The sequence below is a fragment of the Canis lupus genome, chromosome 29 (genome assembly GCF_003254725.2).
Source record: "Canis lupus dingo isolate Sandy chromosome 29, ASM325472v2, whole genome shotgun sequence".
NCBI lineage: Eukaryota > Metazoa > Chordata > Mammalia > Carnivora > Canidae > Canis > Canis lupus.
Window position 1 is genome coordinate 24,710,831 of NC_064271.1, and position 24,372 is coordinate 24,735,202.

The 24,372-nt window shown below is 36.5% G+C and overlaps 1 pseudogene; it reads right to left on the minus strand.

Annotated features, from left to right (window-relative positions):
- Window positions 1-7,770: 7,770 nt before the first annotated feature.
- Window positions 7,771-9,540, minus strand: LOC112678378 (tigger transposable element-derived protein 1-like; annotated as a pseudogene).
- Between the last annotated feature and the right edge of the window lie 14,832 nt (window positions 9,541-24,372).

The following is a 24,372-nucleotide window of genomic DNA, read 5'->3' on the forward strand; positions in this document are numbered from 1 at the left end:
AATATGAACACATCAAATTCGAACATCATTCAATTGCTGTCTCACTATTATTAACTTTATCCCTAGACTAAGATTAATTCTGTTGATCACTGAAATGATTATCTGGTTTTATTTTCAAAGAGTCTTGCTAAATGCTTTGCTTCCCATATTTGTCAAGTTTTCTTAGGCTGCAGTTAACCTACTTAATGCAGAGAAGTTCAAAAAACTGCAAATGCAAATATAGGATGAGAATAGGTCATTGAGAAAATACTGCCTTTTAAAAATTTCCGATGCTTTGTGAAATCCTATGTGAAGTGATTCAGTAGATCAAATGTGTCTGTAAAGTCATTAGGACAAAAGGAAAAAGCCATTATATCTTTCCTTAAAACTGCATTTTATATATTTTATATATCTTTGTGGGTAAAGGATTAAAAATCTGGTCAGAGAAATGAAAATAGAGAACAGATTAGTTAAGGAACAGGCTTCAAAGAGGAATTTATCATTCATTTGTTTTGGTTTTTGTCTTTTGTTGTTGTTGTTGTTTTTTCATTTCCCAAATATTCATTGATCCTGACCGCTAGATATACAAGATAGACAAGATGGATGTTGTCCCTGCCTCAGCAGAGATCGTATTTCAGTGGAGCACTAAGGCAATAAACAGGTAAACAAATAACACAATTACAAATAGGATGAGTACTATGAAGTGTATATACAGCGTGCTCTCAGAAATAGGGGCTGAGGTGAGCTTAGAACCAAAAAGAGAACAGTATGGGAAGCCTTTCTGAAGAATTTATATTTAAGCCAAAACCTGAAAAAATGAGTCAAACATTGGGAGGGACCTGGACTGTTCTCGAAATTGGCACGGAACTAGTGTATCAAAAGCACAAACCAAAAAAATGGAGTGAAAGCCACAGGTGGTGGAACAAATCTCAGGGCTGTTTGAAGATTATCTTTTGACTATAACGAAGGTTTCATTACATAAAGGAAGCCCACATTTCCACAGTTGCACCTTGCATTATTTAAAATATGCCTTATCATATCTTCAAAATAAATGAAATGAAAGAAAGCAAGATGCAAAACTGCATGTCATCATACATCTTTACATGCATTGAATATCCAGAAATGCTATATGAGAAACTGACAGCATTGGTTGTTCTAAGGAGAGTAACTAGATGGCTATGGAAGATGTGTAATTGCATGTGCTGTTCACACTATCACCTTATCAATTTTGTCATGTACTTGCATTGTATTTAAGAAAAAAATAGTAATTTTTAAGTTTGAAATGTTAATTGTTTTTTAGTGTTTCATTATGGAGATTCAGTCCAAGCTTGCCTAATTTTGTTCTGATTTCCCATTGGTCTCTGAAAATAAAGTACATTACAGAGAGGCTTTCAATAAAGGACGACAGAGATGCAATCTCCTCTTTAAAAACTGTACTGTTTTATTAAAGATCCTTTGAAATTATCAGAGTAATTTTACTGCTTTGAAAAAGATTTTTTGCTAATCAGGTTCTGAACATACCAGTTATTTAGTAAAACCAGAAAAAAAATCACGAGATCTTTAGCTGTCTCACCAATCAAATGAGAGGCTGGAGCTAGATGATTTACAGGTCCATTGTGGTTCTAAATTGCTATGATTTTTGCAATGCCTCCATTCATTCACCAAATATTTAATGATTTCTAAAATGAACCAACTAGGCCTAGGGAAGTCATAGATGTGTTCTATGATAGAGAATTATATATATTTATATTAAGTTATATATATTTGCCCAGTATTTTTTCTCCACTTCTTGCATGGTTGTAGTATTTCAAGTGGACAAAGATTGGTAGCCAATCTGACTCCATCTCCCAGCCTCTAGACCAATGTTACTGGAAGTGATGTAGATATCAAATTCCAGGTCTTGCACCTCCTCTTTACCTTGTCCCTTTTCTCTCACAGACCAAAACAGAGACATAGCAGCAGAAGTTAGGGCAACTACCTTAGATGACCAGATGGAGCGACATTTGAAAGATAAAGAAAGTAAAGATGAAAGGAGCATTTGTCCTGACATTATGGAGTTGCTATGTCAACTGTGAACTGCTATGATCAGATGGATATGAACAAATCTATCTTCCTTAGGCCACTTTATTTTTGTCCATTTGGTTTTTAGTTATAGCAACTTCATTGTATCTTTTTTTTTAAAGATTTTTTTATATATTTATTTTTGATAGACAGAGAGAGAGAGAGGCAGAGACACAGGCAGAGAGAGAAGCAGGCTCCATGCCGGAAGCCCAAAGTGGGACTCGATCCTGAGACTCCAGGATCACGCCCTGGGCCGAAGGCAGGCCCTAAACCACTGAGACACCCAAGGATCCCCTCATTGTATCTTAACTAATATCAAGTTCTTGCAACAGAGAAAGTCACAATAAAAAAAAAACAAGAGAATGTCAGCAAGCGATTGTAACATTAATCATTAATCGGCAAGTGCTTTAAAAATAATATAAAGCAAAGTGCCTGGGTGGCACAGTCATTTAAGCATTGGACTCTTGGTTTCAGCTCAGGTTGTGTTCTTAGGATCATGATTTCAGAGTTGTGATCTCTGGGTTGTGGGTTGTGAGATGAAGCCCAGCATAGGTCTCCATGCTCAGTGTGGAGTCTGCTTAGGACTCTTTCTGACCCTCTCCCCCACACTCTAAAATAAATGAATGAATCCTCAAAAAAAAAAAAAAAAAAAAAAAGTATTAAGTGAGTATTCCAGGGAAAAAGGATCAAGTTACTTTGCTTAAGGAAATCAAGAAAAAGTTCACAGGAAAACAGAGACATTTGGCTGGGTCTTCAAGGATAAATAATATTTTTCTAGATATAAAAAAGATAAGGATATCCCTGAAATGTAATATTCACAAATCATGACAAGACATATCTTCTGTTGAAAATATTGAAAAGTTCATGGTGACTGACATTTGAGGTGTATACGAGAAGAATGGTAACATATGTTAGCTAAGTTGAGTGAGATTTTGAAGGCAAATAAATGTGGCCTTTTTCCTTTAGGTCATGGTGAGTCAGCAAGATTCATAAACAGGAGAGTGACACCAGATTTGTTCCTTAGGAAGTTAACTCTGATAGCAATTTGAAAGGTAGATAGATTGGAGCAGGAAGACACATATGAGCAAGACTAATTTTAACTTCATGTATAGTACGTAACTTGAATAAGAAGACATATACATTTTTCATATTGGCTTATTAATTATTAAGAATTTACAAGATAATCAATTTTAACCACCCTTCTTGCTTTTTCTGTATTTATATATTAAAGATATTAGCAGAACCTTGTGAAATACAGTAAAATTATTGTTAACAGGAGTAACAAATACGAATGAAAACTTAATTCATGTGTGTATATTTATACACATACACATATATGTGCAGAGAGAGAAACAGAGACAAAGAGGAAGTGAGACTAGCAGGCAGATATAATGGAAGCTTCACATGTGTGTATATATGTGGATATCATTAATAAGTGCATTTCTAGAAGAAATTTACATATGTTCTGATCTGTGTGTAGGTAGAAGGCAGAACCAACCTAATAATTGATCTGTCCTGTCAGATAAGCATTCCAAGAGAAGACCAATTACACTAAGACCAAATTATACTTTTCAATTACACAGGTGAATCAATCCAACTCAACATGTCAAAGCATAAAAAAATGTTTTAGAAAAGACAGGCAACATACTAAATTTCCCTACCTATTACCTAGAAGTAAGTACTACTCGGAAGAGTAAAATGTCATTCTGTCAATATCCGTGAGCTTATGAAGGTTTCCCAGCCCCATCCATCAAGGTGCCTTCCACTTCACTATCAAACACTTCCCCAAAATATATTACCTTGTGAATTATCTTTGGAATGCTTTGAATTCAAGAATAAGGCAATAGTAAAATAACAACATTCAGAGACCCATCAATGTTCCCAGTACATAAAATTTCATCTTTCTCTTCCTGCATCTTTTGTTTCATTTTTAAATCTTGCCTTCCTGAATTAGGGTATGTCATGAATAGGCTGTGATTAATGCATCGAACTATGTAATATCCAAGGAAGTAGAGTAAAAAGGAAAAAGGGAAAAAAAGAAAGAAACTTGTCTACCTAGTCATGCCATTGTGGCTCAAAATTTGAGGAATATGGAGTGATATGAAGCAGGAGTAGTTATTTGGGGCAGACCATGCAGAGATTTTAGAACAACTTAAGGTTTGGTATCATTATCCTGGTAATGATAGGATGCCAGGGAAGGGTCTTAAGCAGAAGAGTGTTATAATCGGATTTGCATTTCTTAAAAGATCTCTCTGGCTCCAGTTAGGAAAATGAGTTGCATGACAATAAGGAGAAGGCAGGACAGATAAGAAGCTACAATCATAAACTAGTAGAGACAAAAAAATTAGTTTCAGTTATGATGTGGTGAAAGCAGAGATGTGGAAACATACGAGAGATATCTAGAAAGTAAAACTGACAGGGCTTTATGAGAGATTAGATAGAGGAATAGAAATAAAGAGAAGTGCAGACTAATAATAATATCCTACAATAGCATGGCTATTTGCTACACACAGAACTTTTTATGTTTGTTTCACTCAATTCTGAGACTGTGGGGCAGCCCCAGTGGCTCAGCAGTTTAGCGCCTGTCTTTGACCCAGAACCTGGTCCTGGAGACCCGGAATCGCATCCCTGGTCGGGTTCCCTGCATGGAGCCTGCTTCTCCCTCTGCCTGTGTCTCTGCCTCTCTCTCTGTGTGTGTCTCTCATGAATGAATAAAAAAAAAATCTTTAAAAAAAAATTCTGACACTGTGGAAGACATGACAATTGTTATCACTCTCAATTTTATGGAAGAGTAAACAGAGACTGAAGAAGTTAAGTGACCTAACCAGGGTCTTAGGCAGCTGGTAGTATTTGGAGCTTGTACATGAACTCAGGAATTCTTCTTTAAGTTCAGGATACTTTCTATTGAAAACCCACCAATCTGCTCTTTGTCTGAGAAGCTAGTCCCTGAGAAGGCCCTTGGATCACAACTGGGTGTTAATTTATCTACTCACCTCTCAATTCTAATCTCTCTGGGCAATGAGCCCAATCGATTTGGCAGGAACTTCAAAGCAAAGAAATGCAAGGCCACAAGCCACCCAGCATTCAAAAATGAGAGGAAAACAAAACAAAGAGAAAAAGAAAACCAGAGAACCCTTCTGCACCATAATCAACTCTAGAAGGAAGCATAACTGGACATGGTTAAATCGTCCTTAAACGTTATACGTCACCAGAGTCATGGAAGATAACAATAGAAATCAATCCCCTGTAAGACACTGAGCTCAAAGTCCAGTTATCCCAGCATATGTGTCAATGAGTTTCTTGTATGGTAAATAATGCTAAACATTATAACCCTTTTTACTACTAGCACAATTATTAGTAAGTATTTTTGGGTTAATAAATGATGTGGGAGCAACTGATTAACTGAAAAAGCGTCCACCTGTGTAAGTGGTACATAGTCAAAATGGCTCTCCATTGTTTTATATAGCATAATAAGGAATTTAAAAAAAAGTTTGCACTTATGATTAGAAAGATAAAGATGCAGTTACCTGAAATAACTTCAGTAATTCTGGAAATTTTCGCATTTAATAAACTTCTAATCTAGCCTAGAAAGTAAAAAATTACCAGAGTCAGTGGAAGCTATGAGTAAATTCCTTCCTAATTTGATCCACCTGCTACCAAATGAAGCTATCTCTTCTTGAATTTTGTGTTTAGCATTCCCCTGCCTTTTTTTTTTTACTCACTAGACATAAATATATATTCCTAAGTAACATGTTATTTTGTCTTCTTTCTGAATTTTGGTTTTGAAATTCTATCATAGTTTTCTGTGATTTTTCTTCCTAACTTCAAGATTCTAGTTCAAATTTATTTTATTTGTTTATTTTAAAACATAAATCATGGCAAACTGTAGCTTTGGTTTACTTTATTATTGAATACATAATACTTGGAAAATACCTAAACTTAAACCCTAACACAACTATGCCCTATATGATATTGTCTTTAAGAATCCACCAACCTAAAAGAATAAGATAATCAAAAAAATTATGAAAATGCTTAATCAACAACTCTCATCTAGTCAGAGAGAATCCTACCCACCTTGGCCCCATCTAGTACAGACCATAGCCATCATATCATTACTGAGGTTCATGGATGAATGAAGGACTTTTCTTGGTTTTCATCAAGAAACTGGAAACAGTCTAAAAAGGAAACTAACCTTGGGGGTGTCTGTGTGACTCAGTTGGTTGAGCATCCGACTCTTGGTTTCAGCTCAGGTCATGATCTCAGGGTTGTGACATTGAACCCCACTTAAAGATCTGTGCTCAGCAGGAATCCACTGGATATTCTCTCTCTCTTCTTCTCCCTCTGCACTCTCCAAAAAGAAATAAATAAGTCTTGAAAGAAAGAGAGAGAAAGAAAGGAAGGGAGAGGAAAGAAGAAAGAAAGAAAAGAAAGAAAGAAAGAAAGAAAAAGAAAGAAAGAAAGAGAAAGAAAGAGAAAGAAAGAAAGAGAAAGAAAGAAGAAAGAAAGAGAAAGAAAGAAAGAAAGAAAGAAAGAAAGAAAGAAAGAAAGAAAGAAAGAAAGAAAGAAAGAGAGAAAGAAAAAAGAAAGAAAGAAAGCCTTTGAACGTTCAAAGCAGAAACTGAGAGAAGAAACGCAAGTTGCCTGCCTTTTAGAGGGCTACTGGGAGCTATCCCTGGTGCTGCCCCAGAATCAATCTGTCTACCACTGGGACTGTTTGGCCCCAGGAAAACTTCACTACTGAGTTGAGATAGATTGAGCCTCAACTGGTTTTACTGCTGGATCTAACCAAACCCCTAGCTTCAGTTCTACAAGTGACTGTGCTGTGTCCTGTGCCCTGTATCTCTAGCACACCTCTCCTTTTGCCTCATTTGTGCCACATCCCTCTTGAAGCACCCCCATCACCACTACCACTACCAACACTACAGTAACCATATTTTAAAGGCCTGCTGTCTCCAGACACTTGCTAATTATTTATATTGATATCTCTCTCCTTATCTGCAAAAGAAGAAAAAAAGAGACCTGTACAATGGTATTTATTTCACAGATGAAGCAGCAGGCTTAAGAACAGATAAATTCAGGGGTGTCTGTGTGGCACAGTCAGTTGAGTGGCCAGCTCTTGGTTTCAGCGTGGGTCATGATCTCAGGGCTGTGAGACTAGCCCAGAATGAGGCTCCGTGCTCAGTGGGGAGTTTGCTTGAGATTGTCTCTCCCTCCCCCTCTGCCCCTCCTGTTCATGCATGCCCACTCTCTCTAAAATAAATAAATAAATCTTTTTTTTAAAAAGGACACATAAATTTGAAGTTATACATCTACTAATAGGCAAGGCTTCACAAAATGTTTGCCGGACTTCAGAGCTATAACCAATTTCCTACTCCTTTCACTATAAACTACTTGAATGGCACTTCTTTCTAGAATCTCTGAATCTCCTTCCCTTTCTTGGAACAACACTACCTTGAGCTCAATTGTATTATAACACCATTTAAATGTACCGGCATACCTCAAAGATTTTTCCAAGTCTCATTCCAGACCACCACCATTATTTGCAGGTCTCATTTCAGACCACCACAATAAAGCAAATATAATAAAGTGAATCAAATGAATTTTTTGGTTTTCCAGTGCATATAAAAGTTATATTTGCACTATACTCCAGTCTATTAAGTGTGCAATAGCATTAGGTCTAAAAATCAATATGCATATATTAACTAAAAAATACTTTATTGCCAAAAAATGCTAACCATGGTCTGAGTTTTCAGTGAGTTGTAATCTTTTTGCTGGTAAAGGGTCTGCTTCGATGTTGATGGCTACCTTCTAATCAGGGTAGTGATTGCTGAAGATTGGGGTGACTGTGGCAATTTCTGAAAATAAGACAACATTAAGTTGCATCAGTTGACCCTTCCTTCCATGAAAGATTTCTCTTTAACATCTGATATTTTTTGATAATATTTGACTCATAGTAGAACTTTGTTCAAAGTTGCAGTAGAACCCTGCTGCCGCTTTATCAACAACATTTATCTAATATTCTAATTCCTTTCTTCTAATTTCAACAACCATCACAACATCTTCACAGCATCTTCACTAGGAGTAGGTTCTACCCCAAGAAACCATTGTCTCTGCTCATCTATAAGAAGCACCTCCTCATCCGTACCAGTTTTATCATGAGATTGCAGTATATCAGTCACATCTTCAGCCTCCACTTGTAGTTCTTGCTGTTTCCACCCCATCTGCAGTTACTTCCTCCACTGAAATCTTGAACCCTTCAAAGTTATCCATAAAGGTAAGGATCAACTTCTTCCACTTTCCAGTTAATATTAATATTTTGGCCTCTTCCCATGAAACACAGATGTTTTTAGTGTCATCTAGAATAGTGAATCCTTTCCAGTAGGTTTTCAGTTTACCTTACCCAGATCCATCAGAAGAATTATTACATATGGCAGCTACAACCTTACAAAATGTATTTCTCAGATAATAAGACTTGAAAGTCAGACTTACTCCTTGATCCATGGGCTGCAGAATAGATGTTGCATTAGCAGGAATGAAAATAGCATTAACCTTGTTGTACATCTCATCAGAGCTCTTAGGTGACCAGGACATTGTCAATGAGCAGTTGTGTTTTGAAAGGAAATCTTCTTTTTTTTTTTTTAATCTGAGCAGTAGGTCTCAACAGTGGGTTTAAATTATTCAGTAAACCATGTTATAAACAGATGTGGTATCATCCAGGCTTTCTTGTTCCATTTACAGAGCATGTGCAGAGAAGATTTAGCATAAATCTGAAGGGCCCTAGGATTTTCGGAAAGGCCAACGAGCATTGGCTTCCAGTGAAATTCAGCAGCTGCATTAGCCTCTGACAAGAGAGTCAGACTGTCCTTTGAAGCTTTGAAGCCAGGCACTGATTTCTCCTCTGCAGCTATGAGTCCTGGATGGCATCTTCTTCCAGCAGAAGGCTGTCCCATCTCCGGTGGAAGTGTATTGTTTAGTGTAGCCACCGTCATTAGTTTCCTTAGCTGGGTCTTCTGGAGAACTGGCTGCAGCTCCTACGTCAGCACTTGCTGCTTCACCTTGCACCTCGATGCAATGCTGATGGCTTCTTTCCTTGGAGCTCATGAACCAGCCTCTGCCAGCTGTAAACTTTTCTTCTGCAGCTCCTTCACGTCCCTCAGCCTTCACAGAATTGAAGAGAGTCGGGGCCTTGCCCTGGATTTGGCTTAAGGGACTGTTGTGGCCGGTTTAATGTTCTATCCAGACCACTCAGACTTTCTCCATATCAGCAATTAGGCTGTTTGGCTTTCTTATTATCATTCATGTGTTCAACAGAGTAACACTTTTAATTTCCTTCAAGGGCATTTCCTTTGCATTCACAACTTGGCTAATCATTTGGCACAAGAGGACTAGTTTTTGGCCTCTCTCAACTTTTGACATGCCTTCCTCACTAAGCTTAATCATTTCTAGCTTTTTATTTAAAGTGAAAGACATGCAACTCTTCCTTTCACTTGAACACTTAGAGGCCACTGTAGGGTTATTAATTGGCCTAATTTCAATATTGTTGTGTCTCTGGGGATAGACAGGCCAGAAGAGAGGGGGAGAGATGGGAAATGCCTGGTTGGTGGAGCAGTTCCTAGTGCCCCAAAACAATTGTAATAGCAACATCAAAGATCACTGATCACCGATCACCACACACAAAAAAATTAATAATAGTGAACAAGTTTGAAAACTTGTGAGAATTACCAAAATGTGACATAGAGACATGAAAGTGAGCAGATGCTTTTGAGAAAAATGGAACCAGAAGACCTGCTGGATGCAAGGTGGCCACACCTCCAATTTGTAAAAAACACAAACTCTGTGAAATACAATAAAAGGAGATGTACCTGGATTCTTCTTGAACAAACAGTTAAGACAAATTGATTATTTTATATTATCCATGCACTGTTCTGAGCAATTGCATGTAATCCTCACAAAAAAACCATGGAATAGGATTTTATACTTTCTCCTATTTTACAGATCAGAAAATTTGACACCCAGAGAGTATTGTCTGTTTCCAGGATTTATTTTTTTTTTAATTTTTTTAAATTTATTTATGATAGTCACAGAGAGAGAAAGAGAGGCAGAGACACAGGCAGAGGGAGAAGCAAGCTCCATGCACCGGGAGCCCGACGTGGGAATCGATCCCAAGTCTCCAGGATCGCGCCCTGGGCCAAAGGCAGGCGCCAAACCGCTACGCCACCCAGGGATCCCTGTTTTCAGGATTTAAATCTAAGCATTTGACTCCAGAGACCATATTCTTCAGTAATGTGCTACACTGCCTTTCTTTATATTTAAAGATTATCTTTGGTTACCGTGTTTCCTATATAATCCATCTTCAGTACTTCTAATTTTATTTTTAAAAATAAGAGTCACATTATTAATATAATATTGCTTTATAAATTAATTTAGGAAGTAAAATGGTATGATCAATTTTCCCAATAGCCTTCTTAAACTAAAAATTAATTATTAAATAAAAATACTTTAATATTATAAATTAACAGAGGCAAAATGGTTAAACATCCCACATCTGGTTATTCAAAGGAAACTGAAAGACCACAAGAATCAGATTTGAATGCACATTGAAAAATAGAAATGGCCAATGATATCATATTTGCAGCTATTTTACATATGCTTTCTAGTAGTTTTCCTTTTATTTAAAAATTTTTATATTCTTTTCAATGACTTTGAAATGAATTAGGAAATGTCAGGCTTTTCAAAATCGATTCAAACAGAATGTCAAACCAGTAGGTTTCATTTAGGGCAACGGGGGCTTCTTTGGTTGTTCCCTCTCTCTCCCTCACTTCTTCAAATCCTCAATCACTGCCATTTCTGGTCGCAGCTTTTACAACACAGACGAAAAGGATACCCTCCTTAGAGACAGAAATGTATTCCTTCCATGATGAACCTGGAATGCCCTCAGGTTGTGGCAAGGGAGGAGCTTAGCACTTGAACCTAGTTAATGCACCTTTTTCCTTTTTTTTAATCAAAGCGCACCATTCATGTTCCATACTGCCTGTGGCACATGTTATTTAAAACAATGTGGCAGAGCAGAGAAAGTAAACAATAATAGTAATAATAACATAGGGATAACAATGTGCTCATAAATAATATAGGAAACCACATGGCCCTCGTACCTTCATGAAATGGGACTTCAATATACATATTTCTTATACAGCTTTATGCATGGCTTCATTTCTATGGTTTGCACTTCACTGCTCTGTTGTGTCACTCTCCCAATAAACCTATACATCATACAGAGTGAAATATGCTCACAGTCTCCTTACTTGACGAAAAAAAGGAGCAGTGTGGTTTAGAAGAATGAGCACTGAACCAGAAGTCCAAAGATTAGAACTTGAGTCCCAGCCCTGCCATGTTCCGGATTCCAGATGTTGGGTGAGTTGCACATCCTCTCTGAAATTCAGTTTGCACGCCAATGGGGCATCTCTGTTCACACCCCAAGAGTCCTTGAGGTAGCTAATTGAGCTAATTCATGAGAAAGCATTCTGAAAAATTGCTATACATAAAAGATTTTTTTTTCTGCAATGAGAGGCTCGGAACACTATGGATAAATGGACAGTTTTACTTTTTTAATGCAAATTTCTGCTTTTCATCAATTGACTTACTGGTAAATTAGGTTATTACTGGTATTTCTATGTGGTTTATTGCAACTTAAGGCAATACGTATCCGAAAATTATGAAGACTCGTGCATTTCTTTAGACTTGTGATATTTTACGAGTGACAAAGACTGTAAAGTATATGGTAAAGGTTGAATTATCTCTTCATTTTCAATGAGTTATAATTTCACTTCTAAATTCTGGTATTTTTTGTACCAAAAATATAGCAAATTGAAAATGCAAAAGCACGTTAACTGACATTGGTAGTTTTTAATCATATCACGTCTTATCTGTTTGATTATGGATGCCAATCTAATTTAGAAAATCATTACCTAACCTGTTCTATGTTACCAATAATTCTGTCTTTTAAATAATTCAGACCTCGTGCATTTCCTGGTAAGCTTTGGGATCCATGACTATACAATTGCATTGATATCGCTTGAGTCATAGTACATGTTTTAAATGAGAGGTTTATTTTAACTAAACATTTTTACCTTTAATGCTGCTGGGACTTTTTTTTTTCTAATAATTTTTTCTATAGCTTGAATGGCGTACGAAAACATACCAAACCTACACAGAGTGTTAAGAATCTAAATATTTGCTAAGCATACATGATCCACGTGCTGCATGAGAGTTGTAAATTAAAGTATGGTGTGTTGCAGAAATCAGCCTTCCATATCACAGTTTTCCTCCCTGAATGAGGCAAGAGTCAGCCAGTAAATATATGTGGTCAACCTCAGATCTGCCTGACTGGGAGTTCACATGTATTTTTAACTGCCTTCAATTGTTAATGTATTCCTCAAATGAGAGGCATCACCTTGAAGAATGACTTTTTGCCCTCTGGGAATAGGCCAAACAAGTATTTCATTCGCTATGATAATCAGTTCTACCTTCAGCAACGTATAAACCCAAATTTAATAGGCACTGGTGATTAGGTTTTAAGTCAGAGAGTCATCACTGTCCACTGTGAAAAATAATAAGAAAAGATACAAATTATAACGAATTTGCCTTCAGGAAGCCTTGTTAGACATAATGGGACCATAACTATTTCAGGATATGGTGAATAAATGTTTTTCCTTCTCATTATAGACATTTTTGAGTCACCAATTTTCAGTGATAAGAAAGATTTCCTTTAACTTGTGCTAAAGATATCTGAGGTCATTTGTTTTGTTCACTTAGTGTATAATAGTCTCGAAAGAGAAAAGGACCACTTACCATAAAACACTTATTTAAATCTTTTGAAATGCCTAAAACCATATAGAGCAATTCAAAGCGATAGATAAATTTAATCTTATCCAAACCTTCCACTGTCAAAATTATCCAAGGCTTTTCTCCAACTTAAACTTTGCATTGAAATCAAAAAGAATTGTACAGGACATTATGGAAAATAACAAATCAACCCTTAAATCAGCAGCTTAGGTTGTGGACAGTAAATGATACAGTGGTTCCACTTTCTTGGAACTGAGGAGCAGAAGAAAATGAAGAAAGATACTCCTGACAGGGCAAGGATGATGGGAGCAGGCTAGCATTATGAATGATATGTTAAGTGATTGGCTCAGATGGAATCATGGGATTGCTGCCGCCTTTTGCAGAAGCTGATTTTCATTCTTATTGTTCACCTCATAAGACTCCAGCATGTGGGAGGGGGGGGAGGGGGAAAAGAAGCTATGTGTACATGCAGTCCCTCTCCATGTACATATCTAGAAATATTCTGAATATTTGCCCAGATATACAGAATGGTAGGAATAAATACCTAATGCCAAAAATATATATCTTGTCAGCAAAGTTTATTAGTTTTAATATTCATGTATGCTCTCTGCATCCTTCCCTGTGAATCGAAGTGCCATATTCCTTTTTATTTGATAAAACCAAAGACATATATATTCCTAACTCCAAAATAAGTGAAATAATAATTCAGCACTCTATAATAATATATTGAAGATAATAACAGAGACGTGATATGAGCTGTTGTGATGTGCTTAGAGATGCATTCTATATATTTCTTTCTCCAAACCAGTAGACACTTCTTGATTCATTTGGTCGGCGAGTGTGTGTGTGTGTGTGTGTGTGTGTGTGTGTGTGTGTTGGCAGGGGGAAGGTAAGGGGGGAGGGGCTACTGATGGACCAGCAGTCAGAGAAAATGATTGTTACATGATGCAGTATATCAGAAACACATGCATAAAATTAAACACAATGCTGATGTCAAAGGGTTCATTTACTAAGATTTTCTTTAAACTAATTTCATTCCTACATAAATGTGATTAACTCAGAATGTCTTTAAATGCCAATTCTTTTGTGCACCACTGCTCAAATTTATAGCATGACTAATGTTATAACTTTTGTTACTTTGAATTTCTGGGTCCAAAAAAATAACATAGCCAACAATTCACTTTACCTATTTTTTACATTTTTAAAAATTCGACTTAGTGAGTTAGCAGCCTGTCTATATGTGGCTTATTTTTTCAGATGGAAAAACATAACAGGCATCACTAATCAAGAAAAAAAAATCAGAGCGATTCAAGGTACCATATTATAGGCTTAGCAGTTGCTGTTTGTACACTTGAATACATATGGATAGCCATGCTAACTGGGGAGAGAAAAAATTTGCAAAGTGTGCCATGATTAATTCATTTACCAACTCTTAGACAACAAGCCATCTCCTTGTAAATAAACATGTTAGAAGTTGCCTTAGGAGGGATGTGAATATTTTTTTGCAATCAACAAATAATCTGAACCCGGAAACTAATTTTTACACAAGGGTGGACACATGGCCTCTAACGTTTGGATAGAAGGAAAGAGAGTTCGATGTAAGGGAGATAAGAAAATGAGCAATCAGCAGACAACGATAATTATGATGCCTTCCAAATTGATGATAGAGTTATACACTTGTTAGTATTAGGAAACCCTACAGATTTCATTTTCTAAGGTATGGCCCAGCAGGCATGTTCAGTGAAAGGGTGCCTGTGAATCCCCCTGTACCACTCAGCTCACCCCCTGAGGGGAAACGCCACGTGCATTCAAATCAAACGTTTTCCTATCAAGTTCTCAACTAATGGCTTTCCTAGGAGACCCAAGCCTGTCAGTCACCTCCTTCCTATTTAGACATGTTAAAACAGAATTTGTTGTTTATTTGTATTTCACTGAAGTGAGTCTGTTTTCTCATATTGAATTTGTATCCAAACCCCAGGTTGTCAATACTGCTTAGCTAGGGCTTCTGTTTGTTTTGTTTTTCTCTGCATGTAATCCAGAAAAATGGTACCGTTCATGTCAGCTTCAACCCTTGTATAAATGTATGGGCAGTGTATTAATTAATTGTTTAAAGCCACTAGTGCTAATGGCAGATGCTAAAAAACACACTTCTTTCACTGAAAGCTGTTTTGTCAAATTCACAACTCGTTAATATACTAGAACCACAACCCAGCCTTAAGTCCCCCTATGGAAGAATAGGAAAGAAAAAGCTATCTACTTTTCATCAGGAAAAACAGGGGCAGCATTTTTAATTTAATTATTTTCTATATGATTTAAAGCATATCTGGTCTTCTTAGAGAAAAAAATCCGGTGATGTAATGTCACATATTTGACCAGATTGTTGTGATTTTTCTTGGTAGAGAAGAAAAAGATTGTGTGTGTATGTGTCTATTCCTATGCTCACAAACTCTAAGTTAGTTTACTTGTGTTTAAGACTAAACGTAGGTATTAAGTATTTCATAAAAACAAGAACTGTTATGTTTGATATGCACTTCAAAAGCCTAAAAGGCCAAAGAAAGCTCTTCCTTAATTATTGAAGAAGTGTCTGTAAAGGAAACATGAGCAAATAGCATTCATGCTTTCATCCCAGTAACCTTTTATTGTCCTTTTCTTCAGATGGCCAAGTCAGTATATTTAATAAAGGCAGCAGCAACCATCAAAGAAGGCAGGGCTCTAATAAATGGTCCTGATTAAAGGCCCTGACAGGGTATGAACTTTGCATAAATTTTCTTATGGTGTCAGGCTAGGATACTGATTGAAAACTCATTAACATAATCACACATTTAGAGGAAATGCTGTAATGTATCAAAAACATTTCCCTTAGTGTAATAATTTTAAGGACATTAAAATGCAAATGATAATAAGGAGCTGCGTTTAGTGATGTTCTGAAAGCCTGATTATTCAAATATTTAGTATGAAGTATGGAGCTGCGTTCAGTAGTACATCTACACAAATTCAAGAATTTAATCTACGTATGGACTCAAAAGTCTTCTTCGGCCTCGCCAACTATCTTTCCAGCTCACAGACACACAAGATGCAACAAGCAAATTTGGCATTAAGTGTTGTCGAGAAATACTAAGCATTTGAAACCATTACACTAAAAAGAACAAAATTGAAAACGAGCAGCCAGGATTGTTTCTCTCTGATGTTCAGCAAAATACTGAGAAGCAGTTAGCATTTCTGTTTTGGTATGATTGTGTTTTGAAAATATACTGAAGTATTCTCAGTGTCCTTTCCCCTGCTTTTTATTAAAATGTGTATAAAGCATCAGAGACCGTCGCAGGTCACAGCAGCGCTATCCTTTAATGCTAATTCTTGACAATAAAAGAAACACTGCCCTCCCCCCACACAAATAGCCATAATTATGTAAAGAATGACTGCTTCAGACTGATGACTTTCAATATGCTCAAGTCTAGCATACTGGTAGAAGAGGCCAGAAAGGTCAACAGTAATTCATAACTGCTATAAAATTGTGTAGCATCCCAGGGCTTCTGCAGGATGCTGACATTATCATGCGTCTTCTGCTGGTTTGTATATGTAAATTTGTGATAGGAAGTGCACTGCTTTTACCGTATCACATGCAGAGCATCAATCAGGCAGTGGAATACATCAGAGTATTTTCATTATGCTTAGTTATTTACTGCATCAGAAGAAATTACCCTGGCAAGCCAAGCGGCCTTCTCTGGGTAGCATGATATGACCAACCGGGTTTCAGCTCAGGAGTCTTGTAAACATTACAGGATTAATCTCGCAATCACAATCATCAATCTTTCCTAGTCCTGCCTGGGTGCAACTGTGGAGATTGGTAACCAGGCCATGTGGATTTAAATTTAACCCTGAACATCAAAAAACTAGATGTCAGAGCTAAGCTGCATATTGCAAAACACCTGTGTTTTTTCAATTTGGGTTGGAGACAATAGATGAAAGTGTACAATGAAGTACTTTAAAATCATATTTAATTTGTCACTGTTGTTTTTAGTGCATGCCTTGGAAATTAGAAGTTTGGTTTTTTTTTAAACACACTGGTTGTTGGGTTTTGCTTTTTGTTTTTTTTTTTTTTAAGACATCAGCTCTAAGTGGGAATGAGAGACCACGTTTAGCCATATAAACAAATGTTCTGTGTGGTAATGCAGACACTGTAGGAGACTCTGCTGAGCTGTGAGATTCGACCTTGGTTGGAGGTTTGGGGATCTGCTCAAACTCCATTGGCACTGGGCCAGAGGAGGTTAAAGCCCTAGGGAGTAATAGACTTAGTCCCTATCCAAGAGAGCGTTAAATGTGTCTTGCTGACTCATAAGATGACACTGGCATTGGTTGTTGAAACAACGGCTGGCTTCCCCGTCTGCCAAAGGAAAAAGACTGTCTCCCCTTTTCTTCCCTCCCAACAGAAGGAGGGGGAGAAGAGATGGGTAAGACAGACGGGCTAAATGAACATTCTATCATTTTAAGTTTAGCAACCACATAGAACATAGCCTATTCTATTTAGATAATGCAAAAGATAATGTGCATTCATTTTTGAAAGTCAGGTGAAAACCATGATGATAATGATCATTTTTCCATAGTCAAGAAACAATAAATATATAATGAGCAGGTCATGTATAGACTGCCTGGCAGTTTAATTTGAACTGTGACCTTTTATTATTATTTTTTGTCCAAAGCACTTTTTTGCTGAACACATAGCATGGAGTCGATTCTTTTTTTTTTCCCCTCCTCTCTCAATATCTTGCTGGCTCCCATCTTTGAATAAAAGATGGAGCAACCATAAAGATAGGCCTTTCCCTTTCTTCCAATAAAGATTTTCAAATCTAGCAGTTTATATTCATCCTATATATAAAAAGTAGATATTTCTTCTACATGCTTTAATCTCTGGTTGATTTAATCAGCACCATAGGTACTTTGCTAGAATTGTATGGCTATAGTAAAAAAAAAAAAGAAAAATTGTGTCATATATTGAGAATTCCATAAGAGCTATTCATCTCTACTCAAGTGATCATTTTAAATGACTTTCTTGATCATATGAAGTTTAGCTTTAAAAAATACTGAAAAAAAATTATGAATAAAATTATACTTTCCAAGTAAATCACATGAAAATAAAAGAGAAATTCATCTTAAGGAGATTGCAATGACTGAAATATCCAGCTTCCTTGCTGTTCTGTTATCTTTCTTGTGTAGTTTTGTTTTATTTTTTGGTTTTGTTGCTGTTGATGGTAGTGAGGCTTTTTGTTGTTAACACTGTTGCCCTTTTTCCTTTACACAGCATCCTGAGGGTGCTCGGCCTTAAAGTATCTAATATATTGATGCTGTGTTTATGTTTATGGAATTGTGGCTTCCCAAATTCCCCTTAAGGTTTGATTCCTGTATGTGGGGTTCCAAGCACAAGTGTGTTGTGAATCTTAAGGTTTTCACACAACACGAAATAACTCGCATGCTTCTGGGTCTTGCAGTTTTATAAGTAAATAAAGATTTTTCTCTTGTTATTTAAAAGCATATGTGTGTATGAAAAGATTATTTTAAAAAGTCCTTAGAATACATCTATGATTAGCTGACATTGTTCAGAGCAGGAAGGCTGAAATTAAAGTTGGTGGTATACATGTCACCATGGCATATCATAGCATAAGTTTGAGCAACTTCTTGGGCTACATGTTTGGGTTTTTATAATTTCCTGCTGGATTTTATTCTTTGCTGAAGATTTGAAACAACAAATAACTACTGGATATCCGTGGTGCAGATTCTAGGACAGTAAAAAGGTTATGCAGTGATCAGTGGATTGGTTGGTAAGAAGTAATCCCAGCCCCTAAGATAGGAAGGCAGGGCAGTGGTTACATTCCTTAGCACAAGGAACCAACAAGGTAAATCTTGGACTTGATTCTCAGCTCTGCTGCTTCCCAGGGGCATAACCTTAAATAAATCATTTGACTCTATTCCTCTCAGTTTTAACTTTTTAAAATTCATTTACTCAATAAACATCAACTGAACTCATATGCACTCTACTAGGTTCTAAACAAGAGGCTGAGAAAACAAAGTTAAAAATACATGGTCCTAGTCTTCAATAATGATAATATGTGTGCCAGATGCTATGTAAATGCTTTACACATTCTATCACACTTAATCCTGGCAACATATATCCCGAGTATAAAGGATGATACTTAACGCCAGACAGGTTAAATAAACTAGTGCCAGAGGCAGGACCTGAACACAGATCAGTCCATGTGGTACTGGACTTCCTGCTCTTGATTTTGCGGGGCATCTTGAAAAACATCACAACACAAACTGCAGTGATGTGATGAGCACTGGGTGTTATATGTTGGCAAATTGAACTTAAATTTTAAAAAATTTAAAAAAAATAAAACATTAAATGAAGGAACTTTTTATTTACCAAATTTTAGGAAGGATCAAATGAAAAAAGGTATGGGATGGTGCATACACTGTAGTGTACTATAGCAATATCTTTTGTCATTACTGTTAGCATGCAAATAACAGAGATTTTTGCTTACATCATTTTCAGCCTTAATAACCCCCCACTCAAATAACTTGGACCACGCCATGGAAATAGCACCCACAGACCAAAAAAATTATATATATATATATATATATATATATATATATAATTATACATTATATATATACATTCCTCTATATAAACAGAAACTATCAGAGATTCCCTACTGGTGTTTCTCAGCCAGTTATACATGACTCCTTAGTGAATATTAAACAAATACAAACCCAAGTAAGACATTTTTCTACATATGAAAATCTCTAGAAAGCACAAGTCTACTGTTTACATTAGACCTGGAACATCTTTAGTAATTCCTTAGGCATTTTAGGGTTATCCACCAATTGAGTGAGAATGATGACATTAATACAGCACCTGCAGACCTTATAAATGCAACATTTTTTTCACTCCACCAGAATCTCTAATTTAATATCGATGCCATTTAACCCAGAATTTTTCTCTTACACACAATTTCATCCCAGACCAGGGCTTTAAAACCAAAACATAGAAGATCAAGGAGACAAAATGAAAACAAATGAACAACAACAACAACAAAAACACTCTCTTACCCTTACCTACTTTACATCACTGCTACCATTTGCATTCTTTTGTACATTTAATGAAACAATGCCAGTTTTATGAACAAAGCAATAAAGGAGGAATAACAACGATTGCCTCCTTTGTTCATGCCACCTTATCAAAATTTTGTGGTTCAAATTAAAGAAAGTTTAGCCAAATTTTGGTGTCTCATTTTTCAATTTCTCACATACATTAGTAAATGCATTTACCTAAAACTCCTTATATGAGGAAGAACATAAATGAAGGAACTTTTTATTTAGATACTAACAACGTAACTATTGAAAAGGAATAAAATGAAGCACATAGTTTTTTACTTGTCATTTGATACCTGTTGCCACAAGATAAAATTTGATTATGAGAGTCTTGGTTAAGTGAATTCATTAAAGATTTAAAGGTGAATGGTAGGTGAACAATTCCATACTTGGAATACCTCTTTTGCAATTAAAAGAAAATAATATTATTTTCATTGAAAGAAAAAAAACACTGACTTGAAAAAATTGACAGGATTTTAAGTTACTAAAAGCATATGGAATATCCTAGATTTTTTATGACATAATTAGATTTACTTCCAAAAAACTATTTTTAAAGAAATGTTTTTATTAAAATATACTATTCCAAATGTATCACTTAAGTTTCCATTTCTGGAGCACCTGTGTGGCTCAGGTGGTAGCGCATCTGCCTTCTACTCAGGTCATGATCCTGGCATCCTGGCATTTAGCACAGGCACCCTGGGATTGGGTTCCCTGCTCAGAGGAGAGTCTGCTTCTCCCTCCCCCTACTTTTGAACTCCCGCTCATTCTCTTTCCCTCCAAATAAATTAATTAAATTAAATTAAAATAAACTTCCATTTCTTCCAAATGTTACCCAATGACCAAAATTTTGTCATCGGGGTTAACAGTCCTATGTGTTACGGTCCTCAGGTAAATTTTAACAAAATTTTCTGTCATGTAAAAAGCACATCACTAAGACAAATGCATTTCAAACAATATTATAATAAGTTGTATGCAAATATTGAATTAAAATTTGAATTCTTTTTAGTCAGTGAGATTAGCTTTTATATGTACCATGTTTAAAAATGTGTGATCAATAGAGTTTTCTATGACGCAAATTGGAAATTTCTTCACTGAAGGACATGCTATTTAAAAATGTATTCCTTACCATAAGGGCAGGAAGGGAAACTGAGGGGGGAAAACTAGAGAGGAAGACAAACAGTGAGAAACTCTTGACTCTGGTAAACAAACTGAGGGTTGCTGGAGGGGAGGCGGGTGGGGGATGGGGTAACTGGTGATGGGCATTAAGGAGAGCAGTGATGTGATGAGCACTGGGTGTTATATGTTGGCAAATTGAACTTAAATTTTAAAAAATTAAAAAAAAAATTCAATTTTGTTCTAATTTCCTTTATTTTTAGCAGTAGTTATTGGAAAATTTGTACCCATTTTTTTCTATGTTCATTACAGCACCAAATGCGTTTAGGGAATTACCTTGTATCATTCATCTTAAAAAAGCATGCTTACATTTTGGACTTGTTATGGATATTAAATAACAATAAAATACTGTTATGTTTTTTCTTGCAATGCAGAGTACTTTGGAAATTAAAGATTTTGTATTATATGCTACTGTTCTCATTTTCAGACACAACACCAGCATAGACCTAAAAGAAGTGAAGTAATGACAATGTTTTCAAAGATCATATCATTCTAATTTAGTGACAACACATGCAGACTTACTTTCTCTAACAAACTTGCACAGACATCATGTATAGGTTTATTAAGGACAAATTGGATTATGATTTGATCTGATAATAATTAATGACATTTATAAATGAATCCATGGGAACTGCTCAATTCATTTGGAATGTAGGAGTTTCCCTCAAATTAGAGATCTTCCTGTTTAAAGTAACAACAACAACAAGAACAAATGCAATAACATCTTACAAGAATGATACTACCCACTCTCTAATAGTGGGATGGCCAAATGAAAATGGTTAAGTACGTGCTTCTGCCACTTATTTATAATCATGTCCATCCATTTGTGTGTAAATGTATTAAAATGATTACAATAGATACCTGTAAGAGAAACAAACAAAAAACAAAACAATGAAATAAACTTGGAACAGCTTTGTAGTTCGTGTGGTCTGTTATTGCATAGCAGAGACCAATATTTAATTTCAGTAGGACTCTAAAATTAAAAATACACACATACACACACCCTCACTTCTCTAATATGGAAAATTAGCTACTAAATATGCATGTATTCGTTTAGCATCGTGTCTTCTCAAAGAAAACTGAAATGTTAAGCTTGGTAAAAAAAACCTATCAGGTAAAATTTATGAAAATTTACAGATTACCTAAAATGCTAGAAGTTAATTATAGTCTGCTTTCCCTGGCATGTCAGCTTGATTAAATTTGGAGTTTGGAGATGAATTGGCCCAAATTCATTAGTGTTCCCTGGGTGCAGATGTTGGTCAAGGTCAAGCAAAGCGCGGTGACTGCGATGTTAGAGAGGAGGGGGAAGGGATTCCAAAGAAGGTAGACTCTTAAAAGGTCTGGGGTTGCAGCAAGAAACTTTGATACTTTTTAACTTAATAAATCTTGACAGCCTAATCATGGCTAAGCCTTTGCAGTGTTATTGGTACAGATGGCAAAGCTAGACATATTTAAAGAGATCTCAGCAGCTAGTGGAAGGGAGTCCTGAATCCAAATGCAGTGTTGGGCTCTAGGAGAAAGTGAAAGAAAGGAGGATAAAAAGCTACACAGCATTTCCATCTCCTGACATCTCCAACAGCCTCAGATACAAAATATGATAAGGCTCCTGCTGAGCTAATAAGCCCAACAAATGTCTGTGTCCGTGAAGTAGATGAAGTGGGATCAAGCAGAGGGGGCTGCTGTATGAAAATAAGCCAGCGCCCAGGGTATAATGGCACTAGAGAGAACTGCAAGGTCAGGCTGATGACAGAGACACCGGTTAAGTAGAGACCCCATCAGTAAGAAAGGTTTGCCTGCTGGATCTGAGACACGACCATTAAAATAAAATGAACTACCTATTTAAAGGAGGGAAGAAAATAAGAAAGCAAAGAAAACAAAAACCCTCCAAAATAATTTTCTTTTTTTCTTTTTTTTTCCCCTCACCCATGCCTGCTGCATCCTTTTGTTTATTTACAGGCTACCTACCCAGAGCAGAAACTGGGATACTGGGCTGGGAGGGGGAATCGAGACTTGACATGCACTTCAAAACGCTCTTAACTGTGTTGGTTCTGTTTGATGATTTTGGTGGGTTCACAACCTTTGTTGAGTGTGATTTGTATAATCCGATACTGCTTCAGGATGAACAGAGCCATGACCACTGCTTCATGATCCACCAGTTTCCAAGGGAAAAAGATTGCCAGCTGAAATACATGGTCTTCCTCAGCTTCTCCCTTTCTCTGTTTGCTTTTAAGTAGAAAATGACTTCTATATTCTTATTGTAAGGTAATATATCTTCCAGGCAAATAAAGCATTGGTTTCAGTTGAAATTATGTGATTCAGAACAGCAGACCTGACGCAGGTACCGTAAAAAGCAGCCAATGTGCTTGGCTTTTGACAGCACACACATGCAGGACTATCCCAGATATATCCCTGAAAATCCTGTGTCCCACAAACCCTCGTGGCGGTCACTGTACTACCATGGCTGAGCCAGTATTTCTGAGGCAAAGCCACAACCAACTGCATGGCGAGCCTGACTGGGTCTAGGAGGCAAAGTATGTAGAAAAAGGGAGTGATTAGTCATTTGACGGACAAGCCAGATGATTCAGGGCAAGAAACACTCATAGGAGACTAAATCATCCAGATGGGTTGTCACTTTGATCTAATTAGCTTTATCATCCCCAACTCTTCCCATTGCTTCATAAAGCCACTACCTCATATTTACACACACACACACACACAAACACACACACATAAAGTGTAAAACAATTGAAAAGATATCTATAAACTGTGATTTTTCATCGTTTTTCCTGATGGTTCAAATGCTCCGCATTGACCTTAAAACTAACCCTGATGTTCCACAGAGTGTCTAATTCATCCTGCGGCCCATTGTCCAGGCCAAAAGAAACAGATTAAAAGCAAGGACAATGCTTTCCTTCAGATTCATGGAAACGAAAGCTAGCATATTGAAATAATGCTTAAGAATGTCCCTTTCCAGCTTTAGGAATGGTTTTGCATAATCTTCAGGGGGTTTTTTCACTTGCGTAATAATTAGACTATGCTTGAAATTTCAAGAGTATGTCAAATTGCTACATTAATTCTTAACAGATCATGTCAATTTCATAATATCTGTGAAGCCTTGTTAAAAAGGTGAAAAACGTTTAAACACCATGTGAGGTGGTTCATTAAACATGTAAG